At 33.4% G+C, this 13,977-nt stretch overlaps 1 long non-coding RNA gene across 2 annotated transcripts; it reads left to right on the top strand.

The window, feature by feature from the left end:
• The first annotated feature begins 395 nt into the window (after positions 1-395).
• LOC137473781 (uncharacterized) lies at positions 396-11,269 on the top strand. Of its 2 annotated transcripts, XR_010998985.1 has the most exons (4): positions 396-566; positions 1,142-1,237; positions 9,203-9,323; positions 11,094-11,269. It is a non-coding gene; the product is annotated as an uncharacterized lncRNA (long non-coding RNA). The 2 variants fall into 2 exon arrangements; XR_010998979.1 differs by lacking the exon at positions 11,094-11,269 and having other exon boundaries at positions 9,203-9,466.
• Positions 11,270-13,977: the final 2,708 nt, after the last annotated feature.

Raw genomic sequence — 13,977 nt, 5'->3', positions numbered from 1 at the left:
TTCTGTTAAAAAGATAATTAGCATAACAAAATGTGGGAATCTGAATGACATCATGAATAACTAGTGAGATTAGGAAATATCTTGTCATAATGCTAAGACTAGCAAAATTTTGCTATAAGCTTCTTTGAAGGCCGAGAAAGGACATTGATGAGAAAAGATCACCAGATACAGCATTAGGAGTGGATCTGGTTTATAAACTCATACTTATTGATCCTACTCTGTAAGTCAAGCAACTGCTCAAAGCTGGGGTGGTTTTGTTTTTATGAAGGAAATGAAAACACCTCGCCTTAGGGCATATGTAGAGGAGGCTATTATGACATAAGAACAGCTCTACCGAGCTTCCTAGCCTCCAGCTATGTTGATGTATGACATATGTTGGTGCAGAGAAAGAACAGGGCAAGGACAGATCCCACATCCTCTTGATACAAAAACTATTTTCAGTTCAAGGACACTTCCTGAACTAAACATGGTTTCAGGAAAGTTAAACTAAAGATACAAACTCAAAACCAGCAAACAAAACATTTTCTCGCTGTCACACAGAAGTATTATCTTGTTGCTGCCACACAGTCAGTCTTAATCAGTTTGCTGCATTTACTTTTCTGACTTTGGCATGAATTTCCTATGGGTCATTACAAGAAAATTGGTGACTAGGCCACTGGTTGCTGAATAGCAGCATGTATTTTATCTTATTTTGCCTCAGAAAAAAAAAAAAAAAGCTTATTACAGGTGGTGTTCTGCAGCAGAACACCACCTGTAATTTTTCCCATTTTCTGATGGGAAATTTATTGGCATAAAACAACACAAAGTAATGTAAGACTATCAGATGAGAAAAAAAAAATCAGATAATATCTCCAGAACAGTAAACTTTGCCATAAATTTGAAAGAGAGAAGCATATTTTACTGATGTAAAAAACACTCTACTTCTGAAAAGTAGCTGTGAAACATTCAATGCAATCCCTTAAGTCAATAAATCTTGCTGTGCTAACAAGACATAAATCCAAAATTTACAAAATTATTATTTCATTGCTACTGAAAGTTAGAGATATTGCAAGAACAAGTGGCTTTTCTACATAGTACAAAGTGGTGCCTAACATTAAGATGAATTAAATGTGGTTTATATTGGATTTTTGTTCTATTTCAGAGAAAGTAATTTCTGAAGATTGGTTACATCAATGTAATTAACTGAGTGTGCTACAGGACATAGATGCAGCAGGAACTAGGAATAATGGAAATCAAGGTAAGTCTGAAGAAATAACAGGATTCAGTGTCTAATCTGAATGGGTCATGCAAAATCTTAATTAATCTCCTGAGTTTGTAAGACTTAGATTAGAGATAATTATAACATCCCTGAGCGCCTTTATCCTCAATTCCATGTTAGTATATTTTTGTTTTAAAGACAATACTATGAAAAGTTGTAATCTTGAAAATGACAGTATTTACTCCAAGGACATGACATCATACAGACATAGCCCACTGATGAACCAAGGCACAAGAAACTGGTCAATTTTCAAAGCTAACTTAATACTGCTTTATTTCACCTCTAAAAATGCTGCGTCATTGCTTACATTCACAGACCAGAAAATGTGCTAATTATATTTTACGATTCTAAACTTTTGTTATTTAAAGAAAATGCTAAACACGAAAGGAAAAGCAACAGAAATGTACAGCAACACACAAAGATAATTCACAGCTGCATCATTGTGAGTAAGAACATGACAAAGTTAAAAGTAACACCTCTGCATCTCACATCCTTAGCTACTATGCTTGCAGTTCTTCTGTAAAATTGACCTTCCAGTGCCACAGATTTGCTCCTGAAAGCATTCTCTAACCCGTCAACGATTATTAGTTCAGTCTCCACTCAGTCTCTTCCTCTGTTTTCAGGGTATCATAAAGGGTCTGTAAGAGGCAATTGGTTTTTAGATGAGCAATCTCTGCAGACTGGGAGCACCTTAACACAGGTTTCTAATTTCCAAGTCAAGAGTTAGCCACTGACTAAAGCAAACAAACATTTTTCTCCTATGTTGTTGGAGGTGTGTACTATTTGACACTTTGCCTTCAGGGAAGGGAGTAGAAAGGATTTGGAGTAAACAATTAGCATGTCTCCATTACACACAGATCTTCAGGTAATGCTTAGCCATCACCAAACACAGTCATGAGGACTCTTGCACTGCCACCACACTCTGGACTGTGAGATATTTCTCAAAGACCTCTTGGTGATGTGCACCAGAATATGCATGAGTACAGCCTTGATTTTACATCTAGCAACTTACTGTGACAAATTATGCTACTTTCCTAAAGCCTAGGTTCAGGCAATACCTATTATTATTAATATTATCATCTTAAAGTATTTATTATCACCTACTCTTATGTTATTTCTCAGAAAATGCTGAACATTTCATAGTACTTCCCATTTTTTTCCCAGATATATATTCAAGTTTACCAAGTTCAGAAATATAAATATTGTTATCCTTTTGCAGTAAACACAACTATAGCCATATCTGGATTTTTACTTTTGGTAGCGAGCTGACTGAAAAATAACAAATATTCTTAGTTTCAATATCAGTACCTTTTTGCATGGCTGCGAGGAGTTGCTGAAGCCTCCAAAGTGACATACAAACAAGTTTCATGCCAAGCTTGTTCCTTCACTATTTCTGCAACTCCAAAGATCTTTCTCCCTCATGATCAGCCTTCAGCTACTTAATTAGCTCAGTAACTTTGAATAGCAAAGCTTCTGTTTCCTGCTTCAAAGTTAACGTCTTTGCTGTCTTTAAAAATACATTAGAAATATTTTTTTAATGAAAACTTAATCATATGCTCTTGAGTTGAGTTTCATTCTCAACACAAAGCTGTCCTGTTCACAGTAAGCACAATTGGTTACATTTCTGTCTTTAAAAATAGATTATAATTGTTCCTTATGAAGGCTTAAACACATACTCTGAATTCCAGCTCCTTTCTCAGGATAAAGCTGACTCTTCACATCTGTCAAGGCAAAACAACTGGTTACAAACACAACTTTCACATTCAATAAGATTTTCCTCCAGCTTATTTCAAATGCAAAGCACAACAAAAATGTGTTAATATAGTTGACGCAAAAATTTTCATCGTTGTGTCTTTGCTTGGATAAGTAATCTCCAAATAACAATACAAGTTCCTAATTATCTCAATTTTGTCAAGAAAAAATATTTAATTTAATTTTTCTAAATAAGCTTCAATTAATTCATTAAAGTCTTTGCAGTTCTAAGAATATTCAGTATAATATCTCAAAAACACTGCTTTACTGGTGATACACCATACAATCATTTCATTCTGTGGCATTTGGTCTAGGGTTTTCTTTGGGATTTTTATTTGGTAAAAGATTCTTTGAGATCATCATCCATTGTCCTGATCTACAAAAAATAGGAGTTATACAAGAAAGGGTCCAAGACGCTTTTTTTTGATTCCACAGTCAATTATTCCCTAAATTGTTTTGATTAAAACCTGTAAGCATTTAAAAGAAGGAAAACTACTTAAAATCTGGAGTGAAATTTTAGCCTTACTGTTATCAACAAAAATTTTATCACACAATTTACTGCAGATGGGATTGCCTCAGGCTAGTAGTACTTAAAAGGTTGCACACTGGTTTTAAAAAATGCACACAGCCTCTTTAATATTTAAAACTTAATTAAAAAATGCATAGTCTGACTAAAGATGCAAACTATATGAAACAGAATTCTTTGTTGCGAGTATATTACAAATATCCTGTAAGAGCAATCTAGTTATTTCTTTTACAAAAGAAACTAAATGAAAAAAAAATTCAAGAGTTCCAACACCCAACATAACCAATTTAACTGGTTCAAATCTAAGAGAGGTTAAAACATGGCATGGATCTAAATACAGAGATGTAAATTATCTTCTTGCAAATAGGATGAATTAACAATACTTAATATATCATTTAAATGTATGTGACTTTCAGCTTGACAGATGATACACACAGATTTCAAAGGATACTCACATCATTTACATAAGACATGGAGCAGGGAACAAAATTAATCTGCAAGCAAGAACGGGAAAGAAGTAGCACAAGAAGTCAAGAACACAAGCAAATCATTGCAATGAGCTCTTAAAAGGCTCACCAGCCTATTGGAGTTGAAAACCAGGGAGAAAAGATAATTACCATTCACTTATGTCCACATGTGAGTCTTAAAGGGCACAAAGGAGTACATATAAGCTGCACATATGCAGCTAACATGGAACCCTTGTGGTCATGGGGTTACATCACACACACTCACCCATAACTTGAGCACACATAAATATGAAAGAACTTTTGGAAGAGCACCACAAAAAATCCCTTTGCCACGAGGATACAGCAGACAAAAATCCTATGGCAAAAACAGATCGAGAGAAATACTATCAAAACCTTCCTAGCTCAACAGAAAATACAGGGAATAGGAAAAATAGACCTGAGCAGTAATGGAAAACAGCAAGACAATGGACAGGAAAACTGAGTCCTGAAGAGGTATCAAATTAGTTACAGAAACAGCAGTTTGATAAACAAGAATTAAGTAAGTAAGCAAACAGAAAATAACTCAATAGGTGTATCTGACATGAAGTAAAAATAGCCAGGAAAATACAAGGTTTGTTGAGCAAAACAGCCAGGACAACAAGCTCAGTGCATGAGACACAAAGATTAAAAGAGGAGTTTGAAGAGGAGAATGTAACTAGAACTACACCATAAGGTACCCTGCATCATGAAAAATTTAAAGTGAATGATTCAGGCTTATTTTGTCTTCTTTTTGAGTTTCTGCCTTTGAAATATACCTGCATTGTATTGTATTACATATCTACTGGACACATGGCTAGAAATAATTAATTATCAAATATATTCATAAAATCATTTGTAAAAAAATTAAAATCAAACCCTTCTATATTTGTAGTAGAAATATTTCTTTCTATATGTCTAATTCTTATTTTTAAGTGCATTAATGATACTTTCTTACTATAGCAACCCTACCTTTTCTCCTTTTAATTTGTAAGGTCACTATCCAAAGACTTCAGAATATTTAAAATCTCTGTATATTAAATAAAATCAACTTAGAAGAGATGTGGAAAATATACACAAGACTAGCAAAAAAAAAAATTTAAGCTAACAATAAAATGAATAAACATCTGACCCTGTCAATGTTTATCCAATTAATGCATATTGATGACAAATTATGACATTGAAATAATTTCACTGTTCTCACATTATTTTAAATAAAAGTGAATGAGGCAATATAAATTTTCCAATCAAATTAATGTCTATACTGTAAATCTAGATGTAGTTCATGCACCTTTGATTCTTGCATCATCTCTACTGCAGTTGCAGAAATTTCCCTGCAGAGTATTTAACAGCATTTGTGGAATACTAATCTGAGACAGCTTTCCTGATGTGCTTCTATGATGACATTACTGCCAGTATTGCAGATAAATTATTTAAATATAACTTGTCTTTGTAGGCAGCTATCAGATCTTCTTGCTGCAGTGTAGACATATGCAAAATTTATTAACATTTGGAAAACACTTTTCCAGTAAAACTGAATTATTTAAATTACACTAATCATGTTCTCAGAGAGGTTAATGGAAAGATTAAAATTATATACATATTGGAATGTTTCTTCATCTACCTACCCATTTTTTTAAGTTCCCTTTATTCTTGTTTCTATTAATTTCTATCAATCCATATAGACTAGGAAAAGATCATGTGCTGCTACAGAAAGAATCATAACATTTTCAATTTTGTCTTTCTATAATAATGAAACCTTTCAATCAAGGAATCCTTAAGTAGTGTTCATGAAAAAACATTGCTTACTATAAATGACAGAAAATGGCACTCAGCTCCACTTGACACTCTATTCAAGACTAGTAACAAAAATTATTTTACAGATGATATCACTGAATCAGCTTGACTCTGACTCATTATGCATGACTCTATTAATCTTGGTGATATATGGATATTGCATTATGATATTGTACTATACTGATTGCAATAAAATATTTTAATTTGCCAAAACTGTTAAGTAGATGAAAAACATAATGACTAGTAAATTAAATTCTCAGGCACTATTTCAGGTAGTTAATATCATATGAAATTAAATTTTTTATAAAAATCAACATAGAAATCCTAATTAATATATATCTGATCCTATAAGGATAAAAATGTACCATGAATGTCCCAGTTGGAAGCATTTTTCCTCCTTTAATTTTAATTCTTGAATATGAATATTAACTTTGTTAATTCAGGGTAACAGAGTATTTACAAAAGCACAGCAATGTTGTCTTGCGGTGATCCACTAATTCTTGTCTGGAGAAAGTAAAATAATATAGAAGGCAGGCTGATACCAGATTTTGTCATACCTTATTTTCTTCCTTTAATTTGCAGCTTTGCTCGCTTTGGTCTTGAAGACAAACACAGAATGTAACAGCTATGTCTGTTACTTGGCACACAATTTGCTCTAACCCTTATTCCTTTTCTAATACAATGTCAACCACAAGGAGGGAGATTAAAAATGCTTGAAGAATATGAAGGAATAATTTCAAAGAAATGAGATATGATAAAGAGGGCTAGGGTCAAAATACAATTCACTGTAACTAATTTTACATAATTAATCCCAAATGAACAGATTCTTATGATTTTACATTAGTCCTCAGTAAGGATTTTGTCCGAACAGAAAAAAATATCACAATCCAAAAAGGCAAATATGGCAGCTACTACAAAAACACCCAGAGCAAAATTGAAAAGGTCACAAGGACTAAGAGACAAGCTTAGACTACTCTTATGTACACAATACTTAGTTCTAGCAAATGTTTGCTTCCACCTTATGAAGGGGTGAAGTTTCAGAGCAGTAATTCTTGCAATGGCAATTTAAAGCTACATGACATGAACTGTTTTATGAGAACATGTGGATTTCAGAATTATGTTTTCTTTAAACTCTGTTAGCCTTGTAGCTACTTAAATAAATGATGCTGTGTCACACTACTGAATGTTAACTATTGAGTTAATACACAGCACAGGAATTTGATTGCAGAGGTCACTAATGAGAGGTGTCAGGAACCAGAACAAGATACTGAAACCTAGCACTAGAGCTATTAAAAAATCTAAGAAGCTGTCCTACAAACATGAAACATTAACCTAATTAAGTTCAGAGGGATACAATGCTTCGATGTGCCTTGGAGATGGACCAAAAATAACAACAGTAGTAGAGATTAAACTGTAAAAGACAACCAGACAGCCTTCATATATAGTTTGTAGACTTTTTTTTGTTAGGTTTTTTTTCAAAGAATAATCTCAGTATTCTAATTAATTAAAGTGCCAGCCTAAAACATTAACAGCCTGCATGTTACATAAGGCTCTTTTAACATAACTTTATCATAAACAGATGTACTGGAATGGAATAAATGGTCTGCAATATTTTGTTTAAAAGGGCAGCCCACAAAAATGGATAACAAAACCCATTTTCTAGACTCTTGCTCTGCCTGTTTTTAGAGCCAGAAACCTTCACAGGATGCCTGCACAGCGCAATCCTAACAAAACCTATACAGACTTTGCCCAACACAGAAGTTCAGATTTTAAAACCAGCATTAATTTCACTTTGTTGCTTCTACTGTTATGTAATTATATTGATTCTGCTTACATCACTAGAGCAACTAACATTATAGCCACTTTAAAAAGCCCTAGATTTTTGAAAAGCTTTAATTAAAAAACATGGTTCTTCTACTGCTTTGGTCTTCTTTGGAAAGTGCAGGCAATTTTACATGCAACTCTTTTAATCCCTTTATAAAAGCAAGCTGGAAATATAAAGTGGAATAGATCAGTGATAAGTATCAGGTATATTCTTAGAGGTTAGCAAGTCCATTTTCACTTCTTCTACTAAGGGAAATACAGAAACTAAACAGTTGATGTCATTACAAATTACAGACTGAACCCCATTTAAGTAAGGAAATTACAACTAAAAAGCAAGTAAGAATGAAAACAACCCAACTTCAAACTATGTGACCTGGCTTTTTAAATTATATATGTTTTTTTGGGATCTTATTATAACAGTGGTAACAAATACTAACTGTAAAAATGTGAAAACAAAATGGATAACCCATGAGATTAATTTTAACTAAGAAATTATCAGTGGAAGGGAGGTTCATAAGCTTGCAGACTGAAACATTGTCATTTCAGTGGACAGGAGACATGTAAGAGAGGAAAAAATTCAACTTATTTGCATGTAAATGTATAACTCAAATTTACCAAAATAGAAAGCCCCATATTATTTATTTATGATTTACATAATTCGGGAAATAATAATGGCTGAAAACTTAAGTAGTTAAATCTCAGGACCACAAATTGAGGTATTTTACCAAAATAGTTCATCACCTTTCCAGGCAGGCACCTTCTGGATGTTAGAATTGACACATTAGAAATTCCTAGTAAATTGTAGTTTCCAACTGAATTATCAGCCTACAAATAATGACTAGTAAAAAAGCAAAAATACTCCACACCTATATTACAGTCTTCATCGACACAAAATATTGGGAAAAAAACCCAGCTAGATTAAAGATTTTAGCCATCTGTATGCTTTTAAGTAATACTATGAAAAAATAGAAGAATGTTTATTCCAAGCTCTCTGAAATGGAAAATAGTTGCCGATGAGATGGTCAGAGCAAGCTCAAAAATATGCACTTCACATTCTTCACACCTCAGTTTATTGATCCACCAAACTTAAATTCAAGCCTGTCCTAAAGAAATGCTAGAGGAATGTAAGGGTGCCAAACTTGCCAGAAGAAATGCTGAGTCCACGTCCGACCTTTGACTCTCACTCCCACACACTGCAATGCAGACAGCATTATTGTTCTGTTGCCATAACAAGCTAACTGACTGGGAGGCTCTGGGCAATACCAAGAAATTTAAAAATCTTTCAGACCAAAGCTATGGAAAAGGTATTTTTGAAAGAAATTTATAATACATATAACAAAGCTTCAAGTCACTACATTTTCAACTATACAACTCTCCCCAGGAATTATGGAAAATGAATTATATAAGTCACTCTTGCATGTTATCTGCACATTAATAATTTTTTTTCAAGTTTGGTGGCTTTTTAAATTTTATGAATCAATTATTTTCAATGGCAGGATTCAGTGCTGTTGAAAGAAATGCACTGATTTGTTAAGCAGGAATTTTTAACTGTATTTGTGACAGGATGTCAGCTTCTTGGACTCAGCAAAGTGAAATTGGAATCTCCTAAAGGCTCATCCTGACAGTCAGACCAGATGGACCACACTAGCTCTAACAAAGAGTACAAAAGAATCTGAAATTCTTAGTAAGTAAAAGAGAAAAAAAGTATTGACAGACAGAATAGCTCTAGAGAAAGGAGGAAAAATGAGAAATATACTACGTATGAAAGGACGAAATCCAGAAGAAAAGCTTAAGATAACAGTTTCCATTTGTTGCTCATTACAGAGCCAGTAATATATCCAGGACAAGGTATGAACAGACATTACTTGATATGCGAACATGTGTTAAGAAAAAGGTGAGAATATCATTTTCCTGATGAGCAATTGGTTACACAACACAATGATAGTTCCTCTGTGAAAAACAATACACTGAGAAAAAAGATATTGGACAAACCCACTGTTGATGACAAAAACATAATTTCAATGAGGAATGAAAATAAATTAGTCAACACACAGCTCACTTCCTATCTGTGGACAATCTTAGCCTCAATATATATATAAATATTGCACTATTTCTGTTCACAGTTGTAGCTATCAAAATACAAACAAAAAAATTATATTGTCTTACACATAAAAAAATATGACAAATCAAGTGAGTTAGCACTCATTTTGTAGCATATAGCTCTGACCTTAGGGAATTTTTATTCTGCACAGAATTCCAACATTTTCACTCCAATGAGTATTATCAGTACTTTAATCATTTTAGCACATTATAACTTTCAAGTCATTCCATGCAACTCTGTAATGAAGAAACAAAAAAGGAGTTGTGAATCTTTCATCAGATACACACATTTATATATTTTTTCAAAATCTTTTTACCTTGTCTGTATTATTAAATATAACTAGAGCAGACACATACAATATTTTAATTATTTTCTTGGTACTTCAATGTAACAGAAATAATAATTCAGCTGCTAAAATTAATTCACAATACCAACATCTCAAACAGAAGGATGAGAAACCAAAAATTTTTGTTAAAAGCAAAATCTGTGATAAAAATTTTTCCAATGAAAGTGAACAGCATCCAGATGTTAGTATTTCTATCCACCTAACAAAGCTAGTACTACTATTCTTCAGTCATAAATGCCATTCCCAAAGTAGAGATTTGGGATATTCATAAATATGCTTCATAAAAAGCTTTTTCTATGAGAACCTTTTTCCCATCAATTCCCATACTTACCCCTCCACCAAAAGTCTAGTTCACCATAAAGTAAACTAAGTGAAAATTGAGATAGACTGCCTCATAAGAACAATTAGCATGGCTTAATATTTGTTGAAAATGTTCTCATTGGTTCCTCCTTCACTGTGACTCTGGCATTTGTGTTCAAATTTTTTGTCCTTCCACAAAATTCAGTCAGCCTAAATAGAAGTGATAAACTAATCATAGTTAAAAAGAGTTAACATTCCATGAACAATCCCCACTTTATCATTTCCTGACCTCCAAATGTTCACTTTTGGAAAATGCAGCAAGTGAACATATTTTACCTTTTGATTTTAGGTTCGTAGAATTTATTGCACAATTTTGCCTGTCCTAAAGTGATTCAGTGAATCCTTTTAAACACTGAAATGCAGGCCAGGTTTACTTCAGAGTACACAAACGAGGGTTAATCTACCTGAAGTTCATGCCTCAAACTACATTTGGTGCAGATATTCCAAAACAGTACTTTGTGTTTTTTAAATAGCAATTTTAAGCATTAAAATCTGTTATGGTGATAGTCTGGTCTCCCACTTGAAAGCAAGCCTCCATGTAGAATTTTGTAGAGGTTAAGATAAGCCATCAAATATAAGAAAGCTATTAGAATTACTATTAAAATCAACAGAGGACTAGAAAAATTTGTGCTTTCTTCCCTTTGCAGGAATAAGATCCCAAGAACTAGTGCCTTACTAGCTACTCTAAGCTTTAAGCAAGGAATTAAGATTAAATAATATACTCTCACAAAATTCTAATGATATACAAAACTAAAAATATTACAGCCAACATCTCACTGCTATCATGCAAATACCTGAAAGAGTTCTGCATCAAAGTAAATTTATTTTTTCTCAGTATTCCACTAGTATTGTGGTTCTTTCCAGCTAGACAACATGCACTTCAAATAAACTTAATACCTCTTCTTCTTCCACACACCTTAGTGCAACTCTGAATTCTAAACAAACCAGCCTGCAGACAATGACATAGGATGCAAATCAAGAACACAGGAAATTTGTAATATATAAGGGTACTAAATCCAGGTACTCTGTGCCATAGTCATGAATGTCCCACTTTTTTTTCTCGATATATTCTTGATTTCCACTATTCTGTCATTAATTGGAAAAGAGGAATTATACTTCTACCAAGTTGTACTGAGAAAATAAACACCTTAAGACTGAGAGCACATTCGGTGCATTGGGTTCACATAAAACATAACTATCTCTGACTAAAGATGCTACCTCATATTCTGTTTCAGTGTCCCTCCTCATACATTTCAAGAGCAGAAACCAAACAGGAGAATTACTGTCCTCTTCCTCATTCTTGTGAGGTCAAAGAGACCTGACAGCAGCAGGAGCAAACTACATGCTCAAGTAAAAAAAATGTGATGCAATTGTTAGAAATGAGCATCCAAGATGCCATTACCACAAGAATCACCCAAATATGTTTTAAATATTATTAGTACCAATGGTCATGCTACTAAGCATGTTAGATATTTGATCTATGCCTTTGCACATAAATAAAATATCATGTAGTGTCACACAATATTTTTAAAAATATTATCAAATCTTAAATCTGCCATCTTCTATTCTATTCTATTATATATGTCTAAATGAAATACACTGAATTTTTGTTACCATAGCAACCACAGAACTGAAGAAATTTGGTTTTGAAATAATTGCTGCATATGTTCATACAAATCATATCTCTTATTCTGAGAATTAGAAATGAAGACACTTCTTAACTCAATATTTTAAAAATAGAGTAATGAAGAAACAAAAAAATGAGATCAAGTATTTATAGGCATAACACAACATATTCTTGTTTAATTCACTCATTTGCTTTTCTTTTATAATTAGAGTATATTTTCTTGCATTCTATTAAACCATTAGCTAAGTACTGTTTAAGTTATCTTTTTATGTTGATAATTAAGCCAGTTCTGTTGTAGTCATTAAATTCAAATTATTATTTTAGAATAACACATATGTTATTAGCCAAACATCCAGGAAGAGCTATAGAAACTTTATCAAAAATAAACACACCCAACATTCTGGGATACATTTATTTTGTTTTTATCATTTAGAATGAAGTTCACATTGAATAAGGATAAATTTATATGTGTGTTTAGTTTCAAGAAATAGTAGAAAACGAAAAAGCACTCTAGGCTTGCTGACACTCAGTCTTACAATAGCATAATTTTCTCAGCAGCATTAAAAAACATGCATTCAGCAGGAACAAATTAAGTCAATTCAGCCAGCCTATGAGCTATCTACCAATTCCTTTCCACTTCCTTATCAGCTCCCAGAATGAATCCTAAATGTCTCATAAAATCCCCAGCCCTAAACAATCCCATAACTCCATGGGACAAATAAACAGTAGGACAGGGAAATTTCCATGTTTTCACTTCAGAACTAGAATTCTTTCATCCTTTACCTTCTTTGTTTGCTCAATAATTTAGTACTGATTTTGTTGTTCCAGAGCTACTTTGTTCTTATCAAGTTTACTATCATCAGTACCTTTCATTTTAATTTTCAGAAATACAAACAAACCTAATTTCAGAAAGAGTTAGGTAATACAGAACAGAGACAAATAAATCATAGTTAACATCAGCACAGATCATCTCTGTTTGAAAACTTTAAGTCTTGGAAACTCAGAAGTTTTTTTATTAAGCCATCTCATGCATTGAACAAAATCCTGCGATCAAACAATGCATTGCCACAAAGAAATGCAAAGTAGAAGTCCAAGAATTTGCTTCGCACACAGTCTAATGCTTCTAATTTGAAGTACCAGCAATTAACACTATAATTTCCAGTTTACCTTATCTCCTCAGACTTTTCCTGGCATGAATGGGCCAGGTTTTCATGAAATTGTGGAATTGATCCTCACAAATTTTGAAGGATACAACAGGTTCTAAAAAAAAAAAAAAAACCCAAAAAAAACCCCCAAAAAAAAAACCCAAATCAAACCAAATCAAAAAAAAGATGAATCAAGAATGATAGGCAGATGAATGAAAGTTCATGTCATTTGAAATAATCACTGTTTTTAACAAGATATCTCACAGCTGCTGCAAATAACAGAGAAACAAGTCTAAAAAGATTTTCTAACATCCCATGACCATTAGAATCCGTGAAACCTGGTTTTCCAGAAATACACATGCAATATTTCCTCACAGAAGCCCAGTGTCACTGAGCCTAGTGTCACTGAGTCTGACCAACCTAGCTTCCCTGGTATTCCCTTCTGGGCAAGTGCATGGGACTGTTTTGGCTGTCTACTCAAGACGTGTCAATCAGTCAACTGACTGCTACCCTACAGAATCTGTACAGGGCTAATTTAGAACTTTTTCCTTTCAGATAAGGAAATAATTTGGGCCTGCCAATTTTCATGCAACTTGGAAGAATTTAACATCTTGGAGACTCCTAGCCATCTGTCAAATCTGGGTGGAAGAGACAAAAGCTACCAGAGTACAGGCTCTGGCAGACCATATACAGTGACAGCGTGTACTTTGTTTTCTTAGATATACAAAGAACCCCACACCCTCTTTACTTGGAGGGTCC

The sequence above is a fragment of the Anomalospiza imberbis genome, chromosome 1 (assembly GCF_031753505.1).
Source record: "Anomalospiza imberbis isolate Cuckoo-Finch-1a 21T00152 chromosome 1, ASM3175350v1, whole genome shotgun sequence".
Lineage (NCBI taxonomy): Eukaryota > Metazoa > Chordata > Aves > Passeriformes > Viduidae > Anomalospiza > Anomalospiza imberbis.
This window is presented reverse-complemented; position numbering and strand designations above follow the sequence as displayed.